This window comes from Protopterus annectens, chromosome 9.part0 (assembly GCF_019279795.1).
Source record: "Protopterus annectens isolate FY-2018-M chromosome 9.part0, PAN1.0, whole genome shotgun sequence".
Lineage (NCBI taxonomy): Eukaryota > Metazoa > Chordata > Ceratodontiformes > Protopteridae > Protopterus > Protopterus annectens.
Window position 1 is genome coordinate 1,452,980,282 of NC_056743.1, and position 14,051 is coordinate 1,452,994,332.

A 14,051-nucleotide genomic window follows, 5' to 3' on the forward strand; every position below is an offset into this window, starting at 1 on the left:
GAAGTAAACACCAGGTGAAGTTTATTAGAATGCACGTATTTGGTTACCAGACGAATTAACAGGATGGTAAGAGATCTGTACAAACTATTATCACCCAAAATGCAAAGCTACAGTTTGTGGTATAATGATGGTCACATAGACGTCCTACAACAGAATACTGAATGACATCTGCCACGCACTTCCTTGCATTCAAATAGGTGCAGACATTCTTGAGTCTCAGAGGTAGCATCATATTAAATTTCATGAGGTATGCCGGCACTTATGCAAATTCATTTAACTCATGTTAATTTTAGCATTTTTAGCTGTTTACTGTCACAGAAGAGAAAATACTTGGCACATTACAGTGGGCCTTGTGCATATTAGTCACATTAAGATAAAATAGTCTTCCAGCTTTTATAGTGTACAGAAATACATACCAGAATGAGACAAACTCAGGTGTAAGTAGTGTTAAAGGGCTGTTTGACTATGGTTTATGGGCACAAAGACAGATGTACTCTGCTAAGTAAAAGCTTTCCCTGTATGTGTTGCATTTGGTGTAGTAATGGATATACAAAGACTCTGGGGGTATTTTACATCAGTGTTTCAAACCAAAGACCATGAGGCTTATCTGTTACTGAACATCCAATTGTACACATCTGTTTTCTCATCAGGAACTTTGTCAGTCAAGCGTAGTAAAAGGTTTCAAACCTTGCAACAAGAGTATCCTTGGCTCGGCTTTGTAGTACCTTTGCTTATGTTGCCAACACTGAAGACCTCACAAATTGAATAAGAGGAAGGTTTTCCAGAATTAATAACTTTCATAAGCCATACATCACCTAGGATTATATGAAAACCCAGAGAGATGAAATATAGTATTGCCATTTGCTTTCAGGGCATTCATCATTCACATATCTTTTACTTGTATAGGTATGCATATCTATATCTATATCTATCTATCTATCTATCTATCTATCTATCTATCTATCTATCTGTGTGTGTGTGTGTGTGTGTGTGTGTGTGTGTGTGTGTGTGTGTGTGTGTGTGTGTGTGTGTGTGTGTGCATGTATGTGTATATTATCTATCTACATGTCTATATATCTACATCGATAACCCTCCCGTTCCCTTTCTCTCTCTCTAGTACTTACATCTATGCTCATTGATATATATAAAATCTGTCAGTCTGCCTGCCTATAGATATAAAATCTATCTGTCAGTCTGCCTGCTTATCATAATATCTACATTTCAGTGTCTGTATCCATCTGACTATTTACTGATAGATGGATAGAGAAGGAAGTGCTTCTTCTCAGAGAAAACTTGGAGAAAATTTCTAAATAGCAATAGCAAACATGAATGATACAAATAATATCACGCTATCACAATATTTTCACTAATGTTCACTGTACATAATACATTTCTGCTGGTGCAATTAACAGATTTCACAATAACCTTTAACACACACACACACACACACACACACACACACACACACACACACACACACACACACACACACACACACACAGACACACACTCAGAAGACTTCCAATATGACTTATCTGTTGTGACAAAAGAAGAAACTCAGAGACTGAGAGCTACAGCTTTTGATTAAAATGTAATGTTATATTTTGACACCATTGTTTTTTGTGGCTTTGGGTGGTGTGTTTGTCCAGGGATGGACTCTAGCTACCAGCCCTTGCATGCACTTCCCATGCCTCTTCAATCCAAGGCTTGGAGCTACCAAGTAAAAAGTGTTAGCTTTTGTTTTCAGAAAGTCTGAAACTCTTCGGGTAGTTAAAGCTAGTGGGAAACTAAGCCAGTTTTTCACCTGTTTATGATTTCTGAATTTAATTGGACTTGGCATATTCCACAATGCAGATGTTTTCCTGCCAATGAAATAGCTCTGAGCTGCTATGTATGGGATTTACCTTTGTATTCCTTGATGTGAATCACCCACACACTAACTGACAATAAAATCCTAAAGCTAATGCTGCGGTATTTGTTCCCTGTGGGCTAAATGATAAATGAAAACAGTCCATAACATCTCTCTGTTGTCAGGTTAACAAATTATTACTGAGTCAATCAATCAATGAATCACTCAATAACTAGCTAGCAATCTTTTCCAGAGATAAAAGTCATAGTGGAATGCTGTATTCCCAGCTTCCTCCTTTATTCTACAATCACTGGCCAGTAATTCAACCCCATTATTAGACCTGAGTCATCTACATTATAGGTAGGAATAAAAGTACATATTAGCAGATTAACAAAACATTCTTATTTTAAGATTTACCTTATGGACATGACATTCTTTGACTAAACTACAATTCAGCATGAGACAGACAGACTATGTTTTGACTAGGTCTGCAAAAATTGCTTGTCTCATTTTTAAGGTGGATTGAACACATCTGCCATAATGGCACCCAAAATTGTGAATACTTACAAAGCTATGACCAAATTCTGAAATCAAAGTATTAAGCAGTGATAGGAACAGTGCTATATTTCTGTACAAAATGCTTGGCATTATGGGGAATATTCAAAAAAAGAGCACTGCACAACTGTGTAGCAGCAAATAGCATGATGCAATTAGAGTGACACTGCCCAATGCAAATTATGTATGCATGAGTGCTGGCTTAGGGTGGTCATGCCAGGAATAGTGCTGCATAATGAAACTTTGTAGCTGTGATAACTGCAGTAACCATGCTGCTGGACCAAACATACAATAATTAAGCATGATGGCTGCTATACCCTTTCACATGTGCATAGGAGTGCCTCATAGCTGCTAAAAGGGTACAGGGGCAGCTCAGGCAACAATACAACTACATTCTAACTCATTTTATTGTATAAATGGGGAGGTAATGAGGAGATGGGGCAGACAGAAATGGGGAAGAGCAAGTACAGAGATACACAGAAGGACAATGGGAAGTGAAACCTGTATGGGGGAGAAGAATATAATTTTTGGGTTTACAAGTACTGTTGTTTCTTTTCAAGAAGAAGAACAGAGATGGATAGGAGCAGTGAGGATAGGAAGGAGGGTATTGGGAAGGAAGCAGGGGCAGTCAAACAAAGAATGTATACAAGGACTGACAAGGGATGAGGTGACACATGTGGGGCAAATGTAGAGAGACATGGGTAACAGGATGGACAGCTGGTGCTAAGGAGGACTGAACAACAAATAGGGGATGGTAAGTGGACAAAAAAGATGGGGAACACAATGAAAACCACCAGCCCACTTAAGTCATCACAAGATGCCAAACAGACAAACCTACCAATATAGTGAAATCTACTCACTCAGGAGAAGCTAATGGTGTTATTGCTCAATGCTAGGAGCCTCATCAAGAAATTGTACTCCTTGGAAGCTCTCCTCATCTTGGAGAATGCTGACATCTGTGTGGTTACTGAAATATGATTCAAAGCCATGGAAATAACTCCAGCAGTGCACGGCTATAATGCCTTTAATACATTCTAATTACCCACTGAACATGAAAGAGCAAGGGTCCAATGTGTACCTATTTACATAAAGGATAAACACACCTCAATACTTTGTCTGACAATATGACTTGCTTGAGCTACTCCATGTCTAACTAACCATGAGAAAAAAAAATCCATTACCATATTCTTTCTAGCTACAGGTCCTCCACCATGAACCAAGAAGCCCATACATCATACCTGAGGTTATTTGAATCAGTCAGCATCCAGCCCAATAATAAACTCATGGGGGATTTTAACTGTCCCTCCATTAACTGAGAAGCATACATAACCAGAAACATGGAGGCCCAAAGATTTCTTGACTTTGTAAACTCAAATGCTGTAGAGTGGCTAGTGTGCACTCCCACTTTTGGGTACAAATGTCCTGGACTTGGTACTCACAAATATGGGACAGTGCTGCACCCCCTGCAAATGTCATGCCCTCACTCATTAGATCAGACCACAAAGTGGTCTCATTGAAATAAAGACAAAACTAGACCCCACCCACACCTAACCCCAAAAACTTTAAGAACTTTTCTAAGGCAAATTACCTACTACCAAGTGACACACTACTAGTTTTGAAGCTCCCACAAACCTAGAAAACACAGAAAACTATGCAGATATGTACACAAAGGCCTTGTATGACCATATAAACAACTGCATAGAAACAGCAGTACCAGACCAAAATAACCCTAGTGCAAACCACAAAAACAAGGTACCCTGATGGATCCCTGGAATTAATAGGTTGCTCAACAAAAATGAAAATTCTGTCAAGAAGTAATAGGGAGAATGTGCACAACAGAACAATAAATCCCTCATTAATCCAAACAAGCAAATCAGGGAAGTCCTGAAAAGTAGATTTTGAGGCAAAAATAGCCTCCCAAGCTAAGGATAACCATAAGGTATTTCTCAATTACAGCCACAGTCTTAAGGGCATCACCCAGCAATGTATGAAATTAGTTGTAGATGGTATCAACTATACTCAGCCAGAGGATGCAGCAATTGGACAGGTGAAATTCTTGGTTACGGTCAGGGTGTCCTACAGGGCTCTGTCCTAGGCCCTTACTTGTTTATATTGCTTGAGAGGCTATTTTCTCCTCAAAATCTACTTTTCAGGACTTCCGTGATTTGCTTGTTTGGACTAATGAGGGATTTGTTGTTCTGTTGTGCATGATTCTGATGTTGTCTACTATGTTTTATCTATGTTTGTAACCCTACTGAAAACTGCATACCATACTTATCTCTAAATGTTTGTATTGTTCCTAATGTATTTGTACTCTGCTTACTGGAGCTTTTCTCCCCAGGCCACCGCTGAAAATGGACATATATCCAGTCAGACTTTCCTGGTAAACAAATGTAAAATAAATAAAATAAAATAAATAAATAAAATTGTATCCTTCAGATCTATCTTTTTCATCAAGGTGCTCTACATTCTGTATGCAGATGGCCTGCAACTGGATAAACTGGTTACATGCCTTACAGGTAGAGCATGCCTGCAAAGGAACTTGACTAAGTTGACCATCTGGGTGCAGGAAAATAATATGGTGATAAATACATCAAAAACTAAGTATATCAGATTTGAGAGACATAAACTGAAAAGTGAATATTTAATACAGCACACAGTGATTGAAACTGTATATTCATTTAAGGACCTGGTTCTATAGGTAGATCCAGCGTTGAGTTTTTCTAATCCTATCAACCAATTGGTTAGTGATAGTTATAGAACTATAGGCTGTATAAAAATATGAATAGTCTAAAAAATCAGAAATGATGAAGTCATTGTTTGCTAATTACATTAGGCCCAAAGTTGAGTATGGAATAACATGGAAGCCGTATAAGAAAACAAGCATGAGTAAACTAGAAAGAGTACAGTGGAAATATGCCAAGGGTACCCACAGATGTGTAAATTTAAGTTGTTATGAAAGACTAAAATATCTGAACTTGTACAGTGTCTCTTATAGATATTTAGGAGATCATATTCAGGTATATAGAGTATTTAGAGACAACTACCTCTGGGAATGTTTGGTGTTATCAAAAAGTACTAGAGAATCATCAGACAACCTATGCAGAAAATTATATAGGAATGAGAAGTGTACTAATTGGTTCTCTGACAGAGCAGCTGATGCATGGAACAGACTACCAAATTACATTAAAGCAAATACTAGTTTAGATATTTTTAAGAACAGCCTGGGCACTTATTATGGGAGCAAGTATTTTGGTATATTAGCAGACTAGTAGGGCATTAATGCCTGTGCTTGAAATATTTGTATGTCTGTATTTATGTAATCTGCTGTCCAATAATTTCAGCTCAGATTTCACCTCCCCATCACACCCAGTTACCCCCAAGAAATACCCTCCACTATTCCTCCACCAATTATCACCAAAGAACAGGTTGCCACTACACTCTCTAAAGCTAAAAACATGGCTTTGATTGGTACCCTCGATATACCAGGATGCCTCTTAAACAGCTTGCATCAGGACCTGTCAGGCTCACTAGGATCTCTGTTTAACCACAGCATCTGGACCAGCTTTGTACCTGTAGAATGGAGGGTAGCAGCAGTCATCCCGCTGCATAAAGGGGGACCATCAACTGACTTGGGAAATTACAGACCCACAAGTTTGACTAGTCTTAAATGCAAGGCCATGGAAAGAATAATAATGGACCTGATAATTAATAAAATAAGAAACCTCCCAATACTGGACTCAACCCAATTCAGCTTTGTCAAGGGGAGGCCATGCCTGCTTTATCTAGTGGACTTCTTTGAGAAAGTCACTAGGGTCATGGATTATGATAAAACACTGCACACTGCCTATCTTGACCTGGCCAAGGTATTTTACACAATTTGCCACTCAGATATTATAAATAAACTCACAAAACTGGGCATAGATCCCTACATCACCAGATGAGTAGCTAATTGGGTCATGAACATTGCATATGTTGTTAAAGTGGGTAAATCCAGATCCAGCAATAGGTCAGTTACTAGTGGTGTGCCACAGGGCTCTGTGCTGGGATCACTACTGTTTGGAATATACTTCCCTGAAGTCAAGACAAATGTGGAAGGCCTCTGAATGCCAAAGTCTGCCGATGACTGCAAGCTAGAGGAAATCACTGAATACCCCAACAATATTGATATCCTTCAGGAGGGTCTAAATCATAAAAATGATTGGTGACAAGCCATGGCTAAAAACTACATGTGAAAAAATGTATAATCATACCCTTTATAAAGGCAAATATCCCTGCAAATTACAGCATTATTAGCACATGCCTAAGGGTAGACTCAGAGGTGAGAGAGCTAGGTACACAGATAGAAACCTGAACTTTGACTGCCATGTGTCCACAGTGGTAAGGAGGTCCTTTTATGTGGCACAGTTTGTAAGTAAAGGTATGGCTCCAGATCCAAGGAAGTTATCGTCCCGCTGTTCTCAGCCCTCATTAGACCAATAATAGAGTTCAATGCACCATTTGGTCTGTAAATGACTAGGCACTTACAACAGCTGGAGTGGCCTCAGAGGTTCCTCACAAAGAAAATTCAGGGTGGAAACAACATGTCCTATGCAGATAGACTGAAAACCCTATTCCTATGCTCTGTCTCCTACCGATTATTAAGGGTTGGCTTATGCCTAACCTACAAGGCACTCACAAATCCAGCCCTGATGGAGCTGTTGCACATCCACAAGACAAACAGCATGAGGATTACCCAATCTAGGATCTAAACCTCATCTGCGACTCTAACAAAACATGCAGGAGAGACAGATATGTATCTTAGAGATTATCCCTTCTTTGGAACAAGCTTCCTATTCATGTTAAGGAGAGCCCTTATCAAATGCAGCTTGGATCAATGCAGGGGGAATCAAATTCCATTCTGGGGTAGCACCTATGTCCCTCATGAGACAGGGGCAGTCCTATGTCCCTCATGGGACAGGGGCAATCTTCAAAATACTCAAGGCATAGGCACAAACCTAAGCCATCTTCTAACCTCTAGAGACCATATATCAGGGAAAATCAGGTAATATTGACTAGACTTGTAAGGGATCTAGAGCCATTAGCCTAGTAATCTCCTATAAACCTATAGATGAGGAGCCCTTATCCCATCCTGATATGTGGCTACAGAGGATACCAGCAAGCCCTCTGGGCCACCTTCAACAGGGCAATACTCCTCACTCTGCAGTGAGACAGGTCTGGTGGCAACTGTGAACCAAAAGTAGGTTTTATAACCAGTGAAGTGTGTGTGGTGTAGTGGCTACCACCTTACCTCTGCCTACAACATGACTAATCCTGCATAATAAGAAAGTAAATTGAGAAAAGCAAAACAACAAACCAATAAAAAGAGATATAAATACAACATGTGACTAATCTGTGCTCCATTTTATTAAAATAGTATGTTGCAACCAACAATATACCTCTCTTGCTATGCCACATGGACAACCTGTCTGACTTCCTCTAACAGGCTATTCTGTTTTTTTTTTTTATTATTATTTTCTGTGGCATTAAAAAACATAAAACACATAGTAATAAGCACATCGTATTTCCCCGACAATAGCAGGCAATTACAGACACCAGTGCTAGGCCTACTGTATAGTGCCAAAACAAGAACATAATTGTTACAATAAAAAAGGTATTTTTTATCACTAACCTTTTCTTTCAACTACAGGAGAAAGTCTGCATGGTGCCTCAGATCACTATATTTATTCAGGCACTGCTCATCAGAGTGAGTGATGTCAGTGAGAGTGACTGTTCTGGCAAGCCAGTGCCAGGCATCAGCTTTGTAATAGGATCTTCATACTCCCGCACCAAGTGCATGCAATAATCCCTGTCAGCAGGGAAGAAATGTCTTTCATTCACTGCTGCACCAGGAGATAGCTCTGCTAGATTTGGTGCCTACTGTGACCACATCTGCGACTCTAACAAAACATGCTGGAAAGACAGATATGTATCTCAGAGATTACCTGGTCTCTAAATTAGGCCACATCTATTGTCTGTGCCTAATCCAGGAGAAAAATGGTAGCGTAGTGCACATGGCCTCATGTAACAGACACCACATGATAAGCATCGAGTGGCAGCAGATTAGTGACCCACTGACAGCAGTTCAATGCACATGCTGTCTAGTGTGATGTGAAGTAAAGTAGGGTGGTCAGGCTTTCAGTGGTTTTGAATGCACACACGTATGTGACCTTCCATCCTAGAAGCAAGCAGACCCTGACCTCGTAGTTAAGACTTGGGCTGATAACTCACATTATAAATGCAATTCAGCAACAGTTACACTACATCATCTCTGTAACATAGTTTCAATGCTATGGCCCTGTTTCACTTAAAAACATACAGCTACCAAATTTAAGAGATCATATTAACTTGAGCAATATACAGAACCAGAATATATGTGGATATCAGTATGTTTTGCCCAATAGCTAGACTGACAGCTGACACATGACCACTGGTAACAGACGTCAGAAATACCGTGACCAAACAAGGGTGCGTGGAACAGTAAGCATTCTAACAGAACAGTGGACTATGTGCAATAACACAAAAGTGGACATAACAGGGAACTGACTAGCTGGGGGCTTAACCTGACAAGGCACAAGGACAGTGTAGGAGCATTACTATTAATGGATCTCAGAAGTGCAATGACCATGCAATGTTGTATGAATCCACATGGAAGTGCAGGCACTGTAACAGTGCAGTGGAGTGTGTAGGGTAACACTGCAAAAGGCATGACAGGGGCTGACTGTCTGGAGTTCAACCTAACAGGGCAAAGGGACAGAGCATGAAGGTTGCAGTCCTACATGGTTGGGCTCAGCCTGGTAGTGTGTAGATGCCCTGGTCAGGCCCGGTCATTGTCATGCACTGTGTCATATACATATGTATTGCATGGTATGCTACAGGTGATATGTGCTTCAGCACACCAAGCAGAGACTGTGCTATCTGCAGAGGTCTGAGAGACCCCAAGCATGCCTTACATGCCTCAGCTGCCATACTATGATATAGAGTGGGAATTCTAACTCATTATCAACACACAGGGCTGTGGTCACAATAAAGGGGATGAGGGCTGTACTGAGTAACTTCTTGGTGCAGATGTACACACACACACGCATGCACATGCACATGGATCAACATCTGTAACCAACAGATATGCATATTGTGACATTAGAAGAAACAGCTAGCAATATCTTGATCATTCTCTGCATAGGAGAAGGATTACAGAGGCCCTTTGCACACATGACATGCTTATCTCTGAGAAGGAGAAAGGAGACAAGGCTTTCCAGGACCAGGTGTGGCAGGGACTGGTGCAGTACATTGATGCAGTCAGTGGCCATATTAGGACAATAATACATGCATTTGCAGGATCAGAATTATGTTACTGCATGCCAGAACCAATGTACAGAAAATTACTAGAGACAAATTGACCACTTGGACTGGATCACCAAAAAACAGGTGTCATATGGAAATGAAGGAATTTCTGTTATCCCTCAATAGGGAGAGTGAGAAACACTCATATCTATCTGGGGCTTGAATATGGCAGAATGGTTGATGATATCTGCCAAAATATCTGTAGGGGATGCACTAAATGAGCAGTACCTGTAAGACAGTAAATTGCAACTGTGAATTGTTTACTCAGACAAACATCTATGCATATCTGACATACATGGATATCAGGGCTGCAACAGCGACAACCTGCACCACACACTACATATGTGCCTATAAGCTATGTGTGCAATACACATGCAGCTGTCTGTGTGACATATAGTGGCAGGAAATCACATTGCAAAAGGTATGTTGTCTGTATGCATTGCCTGTTGAGGGCATTGCTACCCTCTGTGGCATCCATTGGTGCATTCCTGAAGATGTGTCTAATTGGTCACTATGGCTGTGCAAGGGGATGGATGCTTAGTGCACAATCACATAATAGGTTTATGCATATGGCACATAGTATTCAGGGATGCCTGTGTATCCAGGTGTGGTCACTTTCATGGACATGGCTGGTACTTTTCTGGCTTCACAATTGACGTATTCCATCAAGCAAGCCAAATACTTCTGATTATGCCATTACACTCATTGTAGCATTATGTAAGGCAATGCTTACCCATGTCCATTGTCAGGGTTGTAGCTGACAACTTTTACATAGACTTGAATATGCCCTCACATTTCAAAACTATCATCACCCTGAAATACAGCTCTGCTGAGGACCACCGAAAACAAATTTTACAATTTATTCAGCTAGCTAATCCCAGAGAACATCATTGCAATACTATAGCAAATTACATCTGACTCCCAGTACAGACTAGAGCAAATATCCTGCCGAATTCTTCATATTCAAACTATTCAGTGAGACCTATTGTTAACCATTAAAAATAATACTCTTTCAAATGCACCGTGCCTACACTCTTAAAAGTAAAGATCAGTTCCATCTGTTAGGCCCCCTTTAAACTGCTAAATACTGAAATGGCCTTTGCCAACATAGTTCCTGCCCTCTGGAGTGATACATGAGAAGAAATATGGTTTGACACACTTCACAAATTCAAAGCTAATTTTATGTCCACCTTATCAACATACCTTTCAACATCTTAGAGCAAGAATTCTGGACAAAGCCATAAATAATGGTGGGACAAAGGCACAAAAATAGGGACCATTTTTAAATATAATTCTTACAAACTTAGAAAATTGATAGAATAATAGGATGCCCTTACATTCACCACTGCAGTATTCATAACTTATTCATAACTTATGGGATTCCCTGCCATGGAAGCCCATCATCCGGACAATCTATCAAAGCCTACCCATTGCTTTAAGGTATGCTGAACATCACCTAAATGCTCCTCGCATAGTGTAGGGCATAAAAGTGACATTCAGGTGTACCGTCCACAGAACTTCTTTACCGTCAGTCCAAACACTGTTTTTAACCATTGGTCTGTTTGCATTCATCTATTTTCTGCATGTTTGTATTCCAGTGATTTCTCCTGTTTGCTGAAGTTCTCACATTTGCAGATAAGTTACCCAGCTGGGGTTTTTGTTTCTGTTTTGAGTTTTTTTGTGCAGGCATCTATTTCAGACATTCAGGGAGAACCACAGTTGATTGTTTCTGAGGGGTCTAGAGGGGGTGACACAGGTTCTTCTTGGGGAAGAAGTTCCTATTATGATTGCAGAATGCTGTCCTGAGTCAGAACCTTCTCAGTTATCTAGGATGGATGGTTCCTTAAAACAAAAACAGAAAACTAAACATGTTTATTCTGCTCTTAGGGATCCACAAACTGAGTAGCAGACCTTTACTAAAGGGCTATTTAATGCTTTACTGTCATTCAGGCCTCCTCAAGGGGTTTTGGTTCCTGCTCCTCCTTGGTCCTCTTCTACACTTAAAAGGCCCAGGGAATTGAATTCTTCTGAGGAAGAGTTGGATTCTGATGAAGAATCCATTGCTTATTTTACCAAGATTCCTTCTCCTTTAGACTATGGGTCTGAGGAGGAGGAATCTAATAGTCCAAATACTCCTTCTCGGGAAATTTCCTTTTGGGGCACAATCTCTAGGATAATGGAATTTTTTAAGTGGGATTGTGCCCAGGTTTCTGATATCCAGAAGAGGTATTATGAGTTACTGCAGATGGAATATCCTAAACCTGTGGCTATTCCTCCTGTCTTGGCTGCTTTGCTAGATGCTTTTTCCAATGCCTCTAAAGCACCGGATTTTTGGCCCCAGCTCCCAAGAAGTCTGATAGGTTTTATAGTGTGCCTGAGGATTGTTCCTTTTTGTTTAAATGTCTTGCTGCTGACCCCTATGTTGTATCTGTAGCCTCTGATAAGTAATCTCAATTATTTCCTTCATCCAAGTTGATGCCTTCTGACAAGGGCAGCAGAACCATGGACAGGCTGGGTAAGAAGAATACTTTGGCTACCCTAGCTTTTAGAGCTGCTAATTATCAGATCCATATATCTAGGTATGTGTTGGGTCTTCTCTCTCAGGCTTGTCAGCTTTTTTTCTGATCTTCTATACTCTTGAGAGTAAATCTTCTGCTCTTTCTTTGCAAGGGACTTCCTCTGAAGTAGTTCATCATTCTATCAAATGTAGTTATGATGCAGCAGATGCCTCTTCTAGGGCTGCTGCTTTTGGTTCAGTACTGAGGAGGTATTCTTGGCTTAGGATTTAACCTTTACCCAATGATATTAAGGCTAAGTTGATGAATACTCCTCTGGATAATAAACTTTTGTTTGGGGAACTGGCTGCTGGTTTGTTTAAGTCTCTTCAGGACAAGGGGAAGGCCTTACAGGAGATTAAATATGCCTTTGTTTTCTCCTGTGCCTAAATTTCAGAGAAACTACCCTTTTAAACCAGCCTTTGCTCGTAGGCAATTTCACCCTCCAGCTAAAGGTAAAAAAGGGTGGTAAATGGGCTCCTCCTGCTAAGGCTACTTAGACTGTAGGGATTCAAAAGCCTTCCTCTCCTGACAAATCAGGTGCTGTTTGACTATCCACCTGTTCCCAGCCATGTTCCTCTTTCTCTTTGCCTTTTTCTTTCTCTTCCTGTTTGTCTTCAAATCACCCAAGATTCTTGGGTTCTGCCACTCATTCGTCAGAGGTACTTCATGGTGTGGATTTCCCTTACTCCTTTTATGGGAATTCCTCAACCTCCTCGGGAACAACTTCCTTTTTTCCAGAGGTTATTTGAGATTTTTTGTCTCAGGGTACTATTCAAGAGGTACCTATGTCCTAAAGGGGGAAGGGGTTTTATTCAAGAATGTTTCTAGTGCCCAGAAAAGAGGGTACTTGGAGGCTGATTCTAGACCTCTCTCATCTAAACACTTTTATGAAGGTGCCTTCCTTTTGGGTGTTGCCCTTTCAGACCCTGCTTCCTCTCTTGTTCCCTCAGGCTTTTCTGGTGTCTCTGGATCTTAAGGATGCTTATATCCATATTCTGATCCATTCTCTTTTCAGGAAGTTTTTGCATTTCTCTGTTGCTTCCTGGCATTTTCAGTTCTGTGCTTTGCCTTTGGTCTTTCTACTGGCCCAAGGGTCTTCACCAAATGCCTCTCTCCTGTTATTGCTTTTTTGCAGATTTCAAAGGATCCAAATATTTCCTTACTTGGATGACCTGCTGATTCAGGTGTCCTCTCCAGAAGTACTTTTGCAACATCTTTATTTTACCATTTCTGTTATTCAGAGCCTGGGGTTTATGAAAAACTTTAAAAAAGTCTTCCTAGACTCCTTCTCAGGATCAGGCCTTTCTGGGTTGCAGGATTCAGACAGTGCCAATGCTGGCATTCCTGCCTCCTCCAAAGGCCTTAACTCTTATTTCTTACTTTCAAACTCTTCTTCCCATGGTCTACATTACAGCCAGGGAGTTTCTGAGAGCTCTGGGTTTCATTGCTTCTATCATTCCAATGCTGTCTCTGGTAAAACTCCACAAGAGGAAGTTACAGTGATTTCTGAAGTCGGTGTGGCTTCAACATGCCCATCCTCTGGACTTTATAGTTCCTCTTCTCTCTTGTCTCAAGAAAGAACTTATATGGTGGATTCAGCAGTTGTCTCTGAATCCAGGGCTCCCTTTTTATCCTCTTCTTCCCTCTCAGGATCTGTTGTTCAGATGTGGGCATGGGGATCAATGTTTGGTTCCCTGAAGGTTCAG